Here is a 16,073-nt window from a genome sequence, read left to right on the forward strand (position 1 = left end):
TAAATAAAATCTGCAAATAAAGAGGTTTACACTTGCAAAATATAAATTTTGTGAACATAACTGGTGCATTGAAGAGCCTTAACAGCAGTTGTCAGAATTCTGTAAGAAAATGATTCCTCAGAGTTGTGAAACATGAAGAGAAGCACTTGTGGAGTCCCACCTAAACCTTGTAAACAGGGCATTTTTTTCCTTCTGCAAGAGGTAAGCAGTTGCTGCAGAGTGTTACTACTTCTGTGATAGTTGATTCATCCCTTTGCTATGCAAATTTTAAGTATACAAGGACTCAGTACTTTTATTTAAGAAATATGCCTGCAGGCTGTATTGGTAGGCTTTAGGGAGATATCTGGTTTGGTGTGAAATAAATAGTTGTTCAAAGATCACATGAATTTATGTCTTAGAAGATGAAAAGTGATGCTGTGAGCATTTTGAGAGCATCCCCCCCTGTACCCAGCACGTGAGCTCGCCCCTTGGTTTTGGTTTTTCTAAGAAACCTCACCAACCTCTTGGAAAATCAGAGCAGCAATGTGGCACCTTAGAAATGCAAGAATTAGGGCTTGAATTTGAGACACCCCAAGCTCTGGGGGTTTGGTCCTTGGAGTAAATCCTCACTGGTCCTGGTCCAAGGAGTAGATGCCTTTGCTTCAGCTTCTGTCTTCAGCCCATTTGAGGGCTCAGCTTTTAATGAAGGGATTTAAATGCCATATTTCAGGTTTATGTGCTAGTTGTAGGCATCCAAGTCTGCATATTTTGAGTAAAACAGGAGGAAAAATAAACAAACCTGAAAGCATTTGAATCGGAGTCAGCTTTGGTATTTACAGTTGGTGTTGAAGATCTGTCTTGCTAAGGAGAGCAAAGCATTTACTTAAAAGCTATTTGCTGCCTAATATGAGCCACATTTTAATACACAATTACAAAGTTATATTACAAATTTAATAAAAATTGGGTTGTAAACCAGCTATTTGCTTAAGCCCAGCCCCTTTTTATTCTGTTACTGTCAAAAATATTAGTCAACTTCTCCCTACAGTGTGAAATTCACTCTGGGTGCAGTTTTGCTATCCTTTCTCTCACCCAGCATCCTTCTTTCTGAAGTAGTTTCTTTTCTGCTGCAGAGGAACAGCATGTTTGGGAAATACTTATTTATTTTCTGTGAATAACTTTATCTTCATTTATATAACTGTAGTGAGGACTTTTATGCCTTAATGATCTAAATGAAAGAAATTAACTTGCTTGTTACATTTAGTATAGATATCTGCTACTTCTGACTTAAAATGTAAATCAGCCCAGAAATGTAAATGTCTGAACTTGTTTATTGTGTGCATGCTCAGGTAATAGTCACTGAAATTAAAAATTCTGATGCTTGTCTACATGAAAAAGTCATTACAGTGATTTAAAGAGTTGATGGAAATAAATTGCTCTTCTCTAGGTGAGGTGGCAGCAGCCCTTCCTCGTGTGCCTCCTTGTGTCTCCTTTTCCCTACCTCCCCCAAATGCACTTCCTCATCTTAACTTGGTCATTTTTAATTCTGTCCTATTGTTTCCAGTGAGAGGGATTAGTAAAGATAAATTTTAGCTTTCCTAGCATTAACTTTAGCTTATATCTGTCACACGTTTCCTAGCTAAACTAAATACTGCTTTTTTTTCCCTGCTCTGTTACACTCCATTTGAAAGAACCAGTCTACCTAGAGTTGGGTACTGGGTTTTTAATGAGGAAAAATGATTAATAAGTGTATCTTTTCATAAGTTTGATTTATTTTTTTATGCTTGTAGCCTTTCCTGACTGTCAGTGGCCATGGGAACAGTGTGGAGCTGAGGGCCCCTGTGTCTGGTGTTGCTTGGTGGAGGTACAGCTGCCAACCCAATGGCCTGAATGACCTCACCTGGCTGCTGGGAACTTCCAGATAGTGCCAATTAGGCATGGAAGCAATTAAAATAATGTACTTGGCACTGGTGAGGCCACATTTCAAACACTGTGTTTAGTTTTGGGCCCCTCATGACAAGGACATTGAGGGGCTGGAGTGTGTCCAGAGGGAAGGAGTGGAGCTGGGGAAGAGTCAGGGGCACAAGTCTGATGAGGAGCAGCTGGGGGGCTCAGTGTGGACAAAAGTCATAAATTGGTTGGACACACTTTTCACCAGCTTTTATTAAAAAAAAACAACAACTACTGACATGGAAATGCATCACCAAACAATATGAAGTAAATTTAACCTGTGTGTCCTGGCCAGTCAGGATCTGTGTTACTGCATTTTTCTGTTCCCAAAAAGGCAGTATGTTTATTATTAGTAGAGAGGAAGAGCAGAAAATGGTATTTTATAGAAAGCTGCCTGTCTGCATCATGGCCTGTACATGTGTGAGAGCTGATGTTTTCTGCTGTTGCTTTAGATACAGATTTTTCCATAACACCTGAATGCTCAATTTGCTTTCCCGCCTTCTGGTTTTACCCATTCCGACAAAGAGTACACAGATAATTGTTAAAATAGAAATTAGCACAATATTTAGGGGTGTTTTTTATTTCCGAATTTGACAAAATTGCTACATATTTACGTATTCACTTTTTCCTAGGTAATGATTTCCTCCTGCGTGTTGGTAATGCTCTTACAGTGACAGTGCTTTGAACTGTCACTTCATCCCACTTGAAGTTAATTACTCAAAAACTGGAGGGGGGGGGGTTATATATTTTTTTTAGCCAGTTTCCTATCAAGCATCTCCCTCTGCTGAGTATGTCACTGTGAGGTAGGAATAACTGCAGGAAAGTGAAGAGCAGAGCAGTTGAGCCTTTGATCATGTGGAAGTGTGAGCGCGTGTCGGAGTTTGCGGCGGCGCGTCCCCACCGGCTGCACGAGGCTTACGCCGCCGTGTTCCCGGGGTCCCTGGCTCGGGGAGATTTGGGAAGTCCTTAGCAGGCTTGGCAGTAAAACCCAAATATCCTCTCAAGCCCCAGAGTGCTTTAAGTCTTTGCTCAGACTGCTTAGTAGGCACAGAAGGAGGGAGATAATATATTTTTAGCTTTCAAATTCAAAGAAGCCTTTCAGTTAAAGGAATTCTTGACAATTTTAAATGCTCTGTTCTTGCTGTGTTTGTACCAGATGATGAGGAATGGGGTGGTTTTGATTTTTTTTTTTCTTTTGGAGTGGAGGAAAACCTATCCTCTTTAATTTATATTGTAGCAGTTTAAAACATCAAATAGCTTACTCTGTATTTCCTGTTCTCTGTAGTTTCTTTGAAAGAATTAGAAAAACAGGCCTCTTATCCTGTGGTGGTGTGAGTAGGACACAGAATATACCAGAATTTAGATACCAGAAGGTTGCTTTCAAAATAATTGCTGTGGATGATCTGATTTTTGTGATTTCATAACTCGTTACCTGCAAAGTCATTGAGGTTATGTGAGGATTTTTCCTGCTATTGGAGGTAATGGAACACAAAACTTGAAATAGCTTTTTTTAAGAGAAAATAAGTGTCATGGCTCAAGAGAGAAATCTATAATGTGAAAGAACATGGGATCATAGGGTAATTCAGATTGGGATTGTTCTTTGGAGGCCACCTAGCCAAACCTCCTGCTCAGGCCAGAGTTGGCTGAGAGCCTGTGATACCTATATCCAAGAGTATGTAATCATGGAATACTTGAGTATTGCATGATCTCTCTGGAGTGTCTGCATTTCATCTAGTGCAGCTTTCTAGTTCACATTGTGGGATCTGACCCACAAGGCTGCATTTATATTCTTTACATTTTAAAATGTGCCTTACAAAGGCTTCAGGTGATTTTTTCCTTAAGATTTGGATTCTGTGTGATCAGAATTCAGGCCAGTACAGAGTGAAGCAAGTATCTCCTTGGACTATGTTCTGGCATTATATGTAGAATAGAGAAGTATTTATGTTTTTCCTTGATGCCAGCAATGCCTTCCTTGTGGACATTTTTTTTCTGTAAAGATTTATTAAGTTTAATAGTTACTATGAAATACTTGTCTCCATTCTGCAGAGAATTGAAAGAGCTCTTTTTTTCTATTGGCATTTGAAAAGCAGAAAAAAAGTGACTACTACAACAGAATTTTATTAATGAATGATTTACACTGGTTCCAGCTGTGACCATGTGATTAGTCCTTCACTGAGCAACAATGGGTATTTTCTTTCTGCTTTTATTTAATTTCCAAGAATGTGTCATCTGTTACGTTAACTGCTGCCAGTATACCCCCTATAAACTGGTATTTTTTATTTCCCTGAAGCATAAGATGAATACCCACCCATATCCTTCTGGAACTAGAGTTTAAAATGAATTGGGAATTTTATTGACTATATCTGATTCAGCAAGCCAAAATCATAAAAGTTAAAATATTTATTAAATGCGCTAGACTGTAAGATGCCTTGCTCCCTGGTAGTGCAAAAGATAGATATTTTCACTTTTAAAATTCTATCTTAATATTTTATTACAGCAATACAACGTGTTATAGAGGTGGACAAGCCTGCAGATTGAAATGTGGATAGTCCAGATTGTTCCTTTCCCTCGACCATATGGTGTAGTTCTAAAAGCCTTTTGTACGCTGTCTGTTCAGTTAATTGTAAACTCTGTCTTTAACGTACCTTAAAAATGAGATATATGTGAACTAAAAGTCAGCATATCCTCTGGTAAGTAAAGTTTGCTCAAATAAATCTAAATTCACAGTCCTGGTCTCTTGGTAGATTTTCTTTCTGGGTGAATTTGAAAGTCTTTTGCCGTTTCTTGGTAACGAATGTGAAGCCTGTGTGTGTGGAGAGACAGGTTTTTCCATTTCCTCCTCAGGAAGGGGGGGAGATTTGAGGATATAATGAACATTTCATAATATTTTTGCTTGGCAGACAGCTCTGCCAGTGGGTGATGTGCAGGAACATCGAAGATTTCTGACAGATGGATGGTAGGACTGCTAATACACCTACACACTCTTCAGCGTCTGATGTTCCCGGTGTTGCTCTGATGCCCAAGAACCTCGTGCTCAAGCTTTGGTCTGGTGGTGCCCAGTGAGGGGCTTCAGAAGAGCAGAACCAAGCTTCTCTTGAGATTTTCATATACCACAGAGAGGGGTAATTTATTTTATTCTTCACAAAGCATTTATTATGGAGGCAAATGGGTTTTTATCGTAATAAAGAGTTAAAAAATGAATTGTTAGAAAGTTTCAGAAGCAATTTTGTCTTCTAGTATTTCACCATAAGCTATTTGGGAAAAGTGACTGTTTAGAATGCAGATAGGGTTGATATATCTAAAGGGGAGAGCACAAAAGAGTAGGAGTCCCACTGAAACTAATTTTCTGTGGGTTCTAACCTGATTTTAAGCATTGGAGAGTGTTTGCTCTGTGGCAGTTTCTGTGTGGCTTTGGAGATAAGAATCCACCAAAATTTAAAAAAAGGGAAAAGCTGAAACATTGGGAATCAAGCAAGAAGTGAGTGACAGTAGTGGAGAGTGAGATTAATGTGCTGAGAGGCCTCTCATAATGAGACTTACTGATCTCTGCTGCATATCTGAAGTTTTTGCAGGATTTCAGATCATTCTCTCAGTGGCTGATTGCAGAGGAATTGGTAACCTTAGTGGGTATTAAAAAGAAAAAAATGCATTTTTTTGTGCCTACAGAGGTTAAATAATGCGTGACTTTTGTGCATGCAGAATGGGGAAAATTTTAGCAAGTTATCTCAAAATAGTAACAAATAGCATATTTATTTCTATGCTTGCTCTGAAATAATGTAAAAATTGTGAGTTTAAATAATATGCTGGTAGCTAAACAGTGGAAAACTGTTGGAAAATTGTAATTTTCCTTAAACTGGTTTTCATACTCCTAGACCTAGAGAATCACAGAATGGTTTGGTTTGGAAGGGACATGCTGTTTCAGCCCCCTGCCATGGGCAGGGACACCTCCCACTATCCCAGGGGGCTCTAAGCCCTGTCCAACCCGGCCTTGACACTTCCAGGGATGCAGGGTCAGCCACAGCATCTCTGGCCCTTTCCAGGGCCTCCCTACCTTCACAGGGAGGAATTCCTTCCCAGTATCCCTCTAACCCTGACTTCTGTCCATGTGAAGCCATTCCTCCATGTCCTGTCCCTCCATCCCTTGTCCGCAGTCCCTCTCCAGCTCTCTTGGAGTCCCTTCCAGTGCTTAAAGGGGCTCTGAGCTCTCTCCTGAGCCTTTTCCTCCCAAGGTTTAACACCCCCAGCTCTCTCAGGCTGTCACAATAAAATACTTTGTATGGCAGTAGATGGGGTTTGTATGCTGCAGAGGCAAATGCAGATCCTGCTCAGCTGCAATGTGTCTGGGAGGATCCTGTATCCATTGACCAGCAAACCCCATGAACAAGTAGCATTTGGTACTTTTCTGGCTGTAGCATGAAATAAGTGGGAGCAAGAAAGTGTCTGTGGGCAGAGCTTCTGCGTCTTGCAATTCAAGTAGTTCAGAAGCTTTAAAGTGCAAGAAATCACATGTAATGCTTAAAGAATCCAGCTGTAATTTTGAGAGCTGAAGGAGAAAACAGTGGCTGAACATTTATTGCAGCCTCCATATGATGAGAACAAGTTCTCAGAGCCTGCAAGATGCTGCTTGCAGTGTATATGAATAACAGAGCTACCTATTTTTACTGTGCACTGGCGAGTGTAGGCTCACTTCATTAGAGCAAGCAGTACAAACAAGATGTGCTAGCTTGTGTGGTTTAAAAAAAAGGGTCTAATTTAACTTTTCTTGCTGATGCTAAAATAAGAGAAATCAAGTAATAGAAAAATCATATGACTTCAAAAACATTTTACAGTTGTTTTGTAAAAAAAAAAATCTTTTATCAACTTATATTTTAATATAAGTTTCTATAACTTCAGTTGTCTCCATGTCCATTCAGAAATATTTATTGTGCCACCTTAGTTTACAAAACATCAGAGCTGGCCACTTTTATAGAGGACAGATTTGTTATATTTGTGGAAATAGACAGGGAAGTGAAACTGGCAATTGGACATGGAAAATAAAGGAAGAGAACTGTGAAGCTTCTAGAGGTTTTCTAATGAGGAATATGGTAGAATGGAAGAATGGACAAAGAGAAGAGTGTTTGATTTTGTGGACTGTCAGATGGAGGATATGTTCATACACAGGTTGAAGTGAGACTAGTTTGAGACAGGAAAAATTGGTATGTGACCCATCTAGGTAGTAGTTGATGTGCTTGTTTGTAAGTAAATCCTCTGTTTTATCATTAAAAAACAATTAAGAAGAAAAAGGTGGTGTAGGACTAAGGGAAGGAAAGTGCAACATGAAGTAATGAGAAAAGAAGATAAGAGAATAGGGAAAAACTTAGAAAATGTTAAGAAATGTAAGTGACAAGAGGAAATCAGGGATTCAGTTTTTTGAGAAACAATTCATATGGTTTCAAGAAGTGTGGATTTTCCTTTTGAAGATGGAATTCATCAGCTATCCAGATGAAGAGGATACAATTTTGTCTCATTTTCATAATGAGATAATGGAAGTACAATCTGGATAAAAGATGTATTTGTATTTTCTTAGAAGGGGTGATGGTAATGATAAATTAATGCTGTTTTTCAGAATATTTTTCTCACGTGTGGCTAAGTGTCAAGTAAAGTCCTGCTGGTTTGAAAGAGAATGTATATTGTGGTGGTTGGGAGTCAGGACATGCAAGTCACTGCTCCCTTTTTCTGCACTTGGTTTTACTGTAAAACTGCTGTAAAACTACTGTTGGGAAATGGTGCAAATCACAATTTTTAATTCAGGTTTTCTCATCTGTAAAGCAGAGATAACAATACCTACCTACCTCACAGGAGTGTTGTGAGGTTTAATTAATGTTTGTTAAGCTCTTCAGCATTTTTGGATAAAAGCAGATAAATTAAACCTCTTGTTGTTAATAATGAGAAAACCCCAGGCAGAAGGTGTAGTATGATTTTGGGGTGGGGGGGGGGGGGGGGTTAGAATAATTACAGTTTGTTGTTTCAAGCATATTTAGACAGAACAATTGACAGTGTTTGGTTAGAAGTTATATTATTAGTTCTGTGTAAGAATCCAAGCTTTTTCTTACAAATTGCTAGTAATTTGAGCTTGTATGCAGTGTTTTGTTTTGTTTTAGAATCATAATATGGTTGAGGTTGTGAGGGACTTTAAAAGTGATGTAGTTTCAACCCCTGCCATGGGCAGGGACACCTTCCACTATCCTAGGTTGCTCCAAGCCCCATCCTAGCTGGCTGTGAACACTTCAAGGCTTGGGACATGTTAATGCAGATTAGGACTCCTCTGGCTTTGCAAAGTTGAATAAATCATCTATATTCCATTTTTGCTCCCACTCTAAGGTAAATGCCTTGTAGTCTGGCTCTATATATACAAAACCAAACCAAGTATTTCTCTGTCATCAAACACTGTGTCAAGGTTTCTAGGACTGAAGTGTAGTATTTAGAGGCTGTGGGCTTTGGAATAACAAGTCAGTAGTCAGAAACACATGAAGTTCTGTGTATGCATGAATGTGTCTCTGCAGTATAATTTAAGCAATCCTGTAATATGGTCAGGAGGCAATTTTTTGAAAAAATCATTGACAAAAGTAATTGAGTGAAATAGTGTTGAGTGATAAGAAAATCAGTGGGGGATTAACCTTGCTAAAGCTTGTTTCTGAAGCTTTTTTTCCCTATTCAGATAGGATATAGTCAAAGTAACCATTCTAGTTACAGTCAAAGGAAATGCTGTGCGTATTCCCCAGCACATTTCTTAGAATCCACTGTGCCTGTAGACTCCAACTTTACAAACGTAGTGGTGTGTCAGCAACATCCCAGGTGTCATTATAAATGCCAGCAGTATGTAAGTGGTATTTGTAAATAAGCCCGAACAAGTGAAATGGTCTGTGTTAGTCAACCATTCTGCACCTTGGATACATTGAAGGCTGATGCTTGGTTGAGTAGCTAAACTAAATATCAAGTGGTGTTACACAGCTTGAAAAGAAACTCAGCTCTAAAGAGAAAAAGCAGACTTTTTTCTTTCTAAGTCGTTCTGTTAATGCCCAAGAAGATGTTTCCGTGAGTGTTAAGAAACCAACTGTCTATAGACTCTAGGAAAAATGGTTTATGGATCTCTCTTGCCCATGCTCATTCAGAGCTTCAATGGGGAGGCAGAGTGCTGCAGCTCTGAAGAGTAGCTTGAATCATCTTGCATGAATATTGCTCTCTCCAAGGATATTGGCATGCAAAACAGATTCTGTTCATCTTAGAGGATGTTGAATGCACCTCACACATGGCTTCATAACCACTTTGAGATGAACAGGCAGAGTTTGGATTACGTTCTTGTCAGTGGAAGCAAGTGTGTGTGTGATCAATGCAGATAGGTGGAAATAATTCTCTTTTCTCAAAGCATTTGTATGGTATTGCTTATTTTGGGTACCTCGTCTGTGTTTTTTTCCACATGTATATTTTCTGAAGGGAACTTATTCTTTTCCTTCCTGCCCTGTCCCCTCCCTCGTAATTATATTTTATCTTCAGTGGTCACAGGAGGAGAGTGTCTTCCAGATTTATTTCTACCTTAAATGTGGGGCTAAATCACTTTCATAAGCACCTTCAGGTATCTATTGCTTACAAAGCTTTGTGGGATTAGTCTCTGCTTAAACACTGATGGGAAAATGGGATCTGAAAATATTGGGAAAGATCTGCATCATTCACTCTGTACTAAGGCCTGTGTATCACCTCTCTTGGCTTCAGATTCACTTAATGAAAGTGATTTTTGAATATCACAGCATAAATAGGTGATTTAAATGTGGGTTTAATGTCATCTCTATAACCAAAGCACCTCCAAATCTCTAGTCTAACCTTACTCTTCAGTCTGAAGCCATTCCCTGTGTCCTGTCCCTCCAGGCCCGTGTACCAATAGCCTTTCCAGCTCTCCTGAAGGCCTTTGAGGCACCAAAAGGGACTCAGAGGTCTCCCTGGAGCCTTCTCTTCTCCGGGTGAACACTCCTAGCTCTCCCAGCCTGGCTTCAGAGCTGAGGGGCTCCAGCCCTTGAAACATCCTCTTGGACTCCTTTGGACCCACTCAAACAGGTCCATGTACATGGAAAATATCCATAAGTTTCAGCTGCAGCATTGCTGTGAGCCTGACTGCACATGAACACTGTTCTGAAGTAACACTGCCCTGATTACAGAGGTTTTCCCAAACTGTCCATATGCTGTTGTTCTCCAGGCCTCCAAGAGCTGCTTATGGCTGCTGTGAATGCTTAACTGGGGGTATTGCCAAAAATCTCCCAATGGCCAGAGTAACTGCACAACTCTGATGTCTTTAGTAGGAGTCAGAACACATCTTTAACTTGCTGGCAGAGGCTGTGATATTTGTGGCTTTGAAACGAAGAAGTGGGAATATTAAGCACAGACCTTGCGTGTGTGAGGTGTGAGCGGTTTCTTGCGTTGCCTTGTAATGGTATTTCTGGGATTTTTATCAGCAGTGTCAGCAAGAGCACCTACTAATAGCCAGCTAAACTTTAAATAGTTTGCATCTTCCAGTAATGACCTTAAAATAGTTCCTTCAGCTCTGAGCCCTGCAGTGAATATGTTTTGTTCTTTGCTCCCCTGTAGTCATGGCCATTATAAACCATACTTAATGTTCCTGAACTCCCAGTCCTGGAAGTGTCCAAGGCCAGGCTGGATGGGGTGTGGAGCTGTCTGCTCTAGTGTAAGGTGTCCTTGCCTGCAGGGTTGGAACAAGATAACCTTTAAGGTCTCTTCCAACCCAAACTATTCAGCGATTCTTAGTGTTGTACCAGTGTGTGGGGGGAGTGTTCCAGGTTCTGTAGGTTCTGTGGTGGTACAAGTGGAAGGAGCTGGTAAGTGACAGCATAATTTTGGTTTTGCTGAGCAGGATGATTTATTTTGATAAGGATTTTCAGGCTTTTAAGAGAAGTTTTGTGAGTGTGGCCAGTTGCTCCAGCACAGTAAATGGTTTTCAGACAGGTTTTAAATGATTCCCAAGTGACCCTAAAGCCGAAAACCTAAGTGAGTTGTACTGATACATTCATGATTTATAATGAAGTCAAATTAAAAAAAAAAAATCCCTGTTTTTAATTCTTTTTGTTAAAGACTACAGTGCTGTTTGTGGGTTGTAGCCAGATTTTCTTATGTGCAATAAAAGCCAAGTTTTTAGGGCCCAGGCTTTTTTGAGCATGAGGATTTTAATGGCACTTTTCAGCCATCTGAGAAACTTCAAGGAAAAAATTTACATCTTGATGTCCTCTCTGAGTGTCCTTGCCTTGCTTTATCTGTGGCACTGTTAAAAAGGGCCACGCACTTGTTTAATGTCTGTTAGGGTCTCCCCCAGACATGAATATTCATTCGCTTTGCAGTATCTGTTTTGAAAACATCAGCTCAGAACCTAAACTTGTTTACAAAACAACCAAAATAACCTTCCAAAACAGATTGTTTTGAGATGCTTGTGTATCGCTTTTATTCATGGAAAACAAATATTTCCTGCAATGCTCACCATTTCAATTGGCAGATGATACCAGACATGTTTATTTAACTCGTGTCAGTGTTTTTCAGCTTTCTGCAATGTGTGTATCCATAGATACTTCCCAGTGGAGGAGGCAGACCCCTTAACTTTCTGATACTTGTGAAGTAAAATAAAATGTATGAATACGCTTTTCTTCATTGCTTTAAGCCAATCCTTGAAGTAATTTGCAAGCTCTGCACACAAGAGGATAGAAACAAGTGACTTAAGTCATTAAATTTGCTATTCTTGGGTCAGCAGAGATGCTGGGGAACACTTGCAGTGAGCTGTCAGAAAGCATTTTGGCCAGAAACTGGAGCCTTTAATATTTCTAGAGCCCTTTCAGAGGGCTTAGTCAAAGCCTGCTAGGGAAATTATTTACAGGAAACAGGGTGCTGCACCACTAAATCAAATTGGCAACTCCTATTGTGCTGGATTTATAAATTGATGTGGGTAACATGTCATCTGCACGTCAAGTTGGAAATAAGATATAAATATTGTTAACATGGAAAAATACGTTTAGTGCTGTATGAAGACCTCATTCAGTATTGTGTGATGTTTGCTATTGACTCTGAGAGCTTTTGAGGGGTTTCTAAAACCCCTCAATGTGGTGCTGGTTGCACAGAAGTTAACGAGAGGTATTTCTGTTCTTATGGCTTCAGAGCATGAAGCCCTGGTTCAGCTCTCTTTTGAGCTGAAAAGAGTTGGGCAAGTGAAAGACCAAAAAATTTCATCTGTCAAATTTTAGTACTTAATATTCAAAACTGAGGGCTTTTTTGTATAGGTAACATTTCAGCCTTGAAGTTACTTAGAGTATCATGCCCACACTTCTGTAGGGATCCAGTACTTAAGTGTTGCATCTCATAAACAAACAATAACTTGATCATTTATTCTCTTCCCTTGATTAAGGATTTCATAGGTTGGCAAAATCCTCATGATTGTCCTTTTTATGTTCCTTTAGTTGCAGGTCTTAAGGTGGAAAACATGACAGGTACATTTGGCTCCCCTTTTGAAGTCCGTTTTCCATCATGGTTGAAATAAATTTGGAAGTAATCTTACTGAAATGTCTTGTGAACTTTGCATCACAGAATGGCTTGGGTTGGAAGAGACCCTTAAAGCTCATCCTGTTCCCACCTCCTGCTGTGGGAAGGGCATATTCCACTATCCCAGGTTGCTCCAAGCCTTCTCCAACCCAGCCTTGGACACTTTCAGGGATCCAGAGGCAGCCACAGCTTCTCTGGGCAAACTTTGCCAGGCCCTCACTGCCCTCACAGGGAAGAGTTTTGTCCTCATATCTCATCTAACCCTCTCAGTGTGAATCTGTTCCCTGTGTCCTGTCCCTCCAATCCCTTGTCCCCAATCCCTCTCCAGCTCTCCTGGAGCCCCTTTAGGCTCTGGCAGGGGCTCTGAGGTCTCCCTGGAGCTTCCTCTCCCAGCTCTCCCAGCCTGGCTTTACCAAGTCTCTTGCACTGGGGACCCTAGAGCTAGATGCAGCTCTGCAGTTGGGATCTCATGGGAGCAGAGGGGCAGCATCCCCTTCCTTGACCTGCTGCCCCCATGGCTTTGGATGCAGCTCAGGACAGAGCTGGCTTTCTGGCCACCTGCCATCAGAATTGCCCTTGTGTGTGGGGCCCCTCCCTGATTTCACAGCTGAACTCCATTTGACAGTAGATCTCGTTGCATCCTTTTCATGGACTCAAGGTGTGACTGAAGATGCAGATCCTTTCATCACATATTCAAAGGGATACCTTCTGACTACAAAAGAAATCTGGCTTGTGCCCACTCAAGTGTTGCTGCCAAACATCTCAGGCTACCAAGCCTAATGTTTAAATTAACTCTTGCAATTCCAGCTTTTTATAAGAGCAGTTTAATTCCGCAATCCCAAGTTCTGTTGACATAAGAGTGATTTGGTCTTCATTTAGCATTTTGCTACTTCAGATTTGCTGGGGAGAACAAATCAACTTTTTGATGTGGGTTGATTTTTATTACCTCACAGAGTGACTAATGATGGCTTCTAGCAAATGCTTTGTCTTTTAATCAATCGGCTAATATGCACTGTAGACTTTGACTTTCAAATAAATTAGTTAAAATATTTGTGACTTTTAAAAAATGAACACATATGCTCTTTAAACTGGCCATGAATGCACATTGTAATTCTTACCTTCTGTACAGAAACTGGTCTGAAGCTCAGAGTGTGTGGAGCATATTTCTCATCATATTCCTAATAAATTGGAGGAATTTCAAAATGCCAGCCCATTATTACCAGACTGGGACTTTTTCTATAATAGGGAACTAGCAACTAATATGTCTCCTGTCAAGTTTAAAAATAGTGCTACATCTCCCATTACCACACCTATTAGTTCCCTCTCCTCTCAGAGATACTCTAAATCAAGGATCCTTCATCTATTTAAACCTAATGTAAGCCTTCAGCATCATCAGTGCGATCAAATTTATAGTCATAGGTGCAGCACTGGAAATGTTGAGTCCTGTAAACTGTTTTGATCCTTCACGTGCTGTAAACACACTGCAAATAAGTTGGATAAAGCCAACATATCATTTAACAACTTTAGCAGTCTGTTAAAATCCGTTTTCATTTTTCCAGGCTTCAGAATTACATGGCAAATGGGAGCTTATAATTAACTGTTAAATCAGAATAACTAATTTTCTCTCAGATCCAATTGCAAACCTGGCATACTCTTACACTCTCATATTAGAGCTGTATTTTTTTTTTACCTTGTTTAAAAAAATCCTCTTAGTGGTGGAAGAGCTCCTTAAAATAATGTAAAACTTTTTGCAAAGATAATTATTTAATATCTTCCGCTCTGCAGCATACTCATGTCAACTTCTGTAAACCTATTTGGATCATAACAGGGAGGAGACAGAGGAACAAAGCCTGTGGAAGAGTTAATTGGGTTTGTTGGTGATGGTGGCTGTATTTGTTTCCCTGGCAGAGCATGGCCCTGGTTCTCCCTCACACCTTTTCTGTGTCTTTTCCCCTTCTATCTTGCTTTTCTTTGGAGGAAAATTTTATCCTAATTAAATATTAACAATGCTTAATTTGCCCTTGTAAATCTGAATTTGTGAAGGTAGTTTACAGAGTACTGAGTATCCCTCATGCCCTGTCCTGAGTAGTATTTAGTCCCATGTATACAATTTAGGAGGTCAATTAGACACAAAGAAACCAAGTTGCATATTGTAATTGCCATTCCAAATGTACTGAGAGATCAGCACATCAGTCAGGGAAATTTCCCTGAAAATAAATCTTTGGAGTGCTGTGCTCCATGGGGGCATGGAGGCTTCCCCACAGAGGTAGCTTTGACTGTTGTGGTTTTGAGTTAACCATAAATGTGATGCACAGATGTCTTTCTCCACTGGAAAAAAGTATAAATTGCAATAATTTATTCAGTATAGATTAAGATCTTCAAAGATGTTGATTGAGGATGGCTAGAAGTATAGATGCAAAGTATTTATGATAGTCTCAGACTGTGTCAGGGAAGAAGGTAAAAAGAAAATTCAAGGGATTAATTTTTTTTTACTTTTCTGTAGCTGGAAAAAAACAAATTTAATTTACAGCAGAAAATTATGAAGGTCATTAGTACCATTGCCTAGATAAAATAGTAAAACAGTTTAAATTCTGAGTTTCAAAATGCGTACACCACATATGCCTTAACATATTTTTCCTAAGGATTTATAGCAATATTGTTAACTTAGCATTCACAGGGTAATGCGCAGATTTTACAGCACGTTACTTTCTCAATGCATAAACTCCAAAAGGAGCCTTAACTGTCTCTTTTGTCAGGGTTTCTCTGGATTAATAGCCATGGGACATCTTAAAAATCTTGACTTTCAATTCTTGCTGCTCCATCTCAGGGTTGAAAACATAGACATAACTGAACCTGGCAGTCCTCACAATTTGATTAAGATCAAACCAATTCTTTAAAAATTATGTTGTTTGCAATTCTGATTGCGTCATAGAATCACAGGTTGGTTTGGATTGGAGGGGACCTTAAACCTCATCCAGTTCCATCCCCTGCCATGGGCAGGGACTCCTTCCACTGTGCCAGGCTGCTCCAAGCCCCAACCAGCCTGGCCTTGGATGCTTCCAGAGATCCAGGGGCAGCCTCAGCTTCTGTGGGCACTGTGTTCCAGAGCCTCTCCACCATGACAAGGAAGAATTTCCTCCCATTTTCTAATGTAAACCGACCTTCCTTCCTTCAGTTTAAAGCCATTCTCCTTGTTCTGTCACTCCATGCCCTTGTAAGTGTACATCATAAGTACAGTAAAAATGAGATGTGGTATTTTAGTGAAACCAAAGCAGGCCAGGAAATCCATGCAGGTTTCATTCCTTGCTGCCTCCAGGTAATGGTAAATTTTGGTATTCTGTAGGTGTTTGCAGCTCTCGGGTTGTGTACATGGGCTAGACTGTGGTTTATGGGTGTCACCAGTAAATTAATGTTAGTGCTGCTCAGCCATCCAAATACAGGTGAACAATTTTGGTTTACCACATTCTCAAAAGAAGTGGAGGTTTTCTTGCTTTTTCCACTTGGTTTATATAAAAGATAAATTGTCATTCTCGCTTATGCAGTATAGTAATGACAAACCTCAGAACTGGTACTTTTGGGTG

General features: G+C 40.0%; 1 protein-coding gene across 9 annotated transcripts in view; it reads left to right on the forward strand.

The window, feature by feature from the left end:
- The window catches only part of GTDC1 (glycosyltransferase like domain containing 1), a 170,129-nt gene that overhangs the window by 31,914 nt on the left and 122,142 nt on the right, over positions 1 to 16,073 (forward strand). Inside the window, exon 4 of one of the 9 annotated variants that reach the window (XM_059852520.1) lies at positions 4,827 to 5,048. The exons of 7 other annotated variants lie outside the window; for them this stretch is intronic. The gene's annotated coding sequence lies outside the window, so the exon portion shown is untranslated. The remainder of the gene's footprint in view (positions 1 to 4,826; positions 5,049 to 16,073) is intronic. One more of the 9 variants, XM_059852521.1, reaches the window with a different exon arrangement.

The sequence above is a fragment of the Haemorhous mexicanus genome, chromosome 8 (assembly GCF_027477595.1).
Source record: "Haemorhous mexicanus isolate bHaeMex1 chromosome 8, bHaeMex1.pri, whole genome shotgun sequence".
NCBI classification, from domain to species: Eukaryota; Metazoa; Chordata; class Aves; order Passeriformes; family Fringillidae; genus Haemorhous; species Haemorhous mexicanus.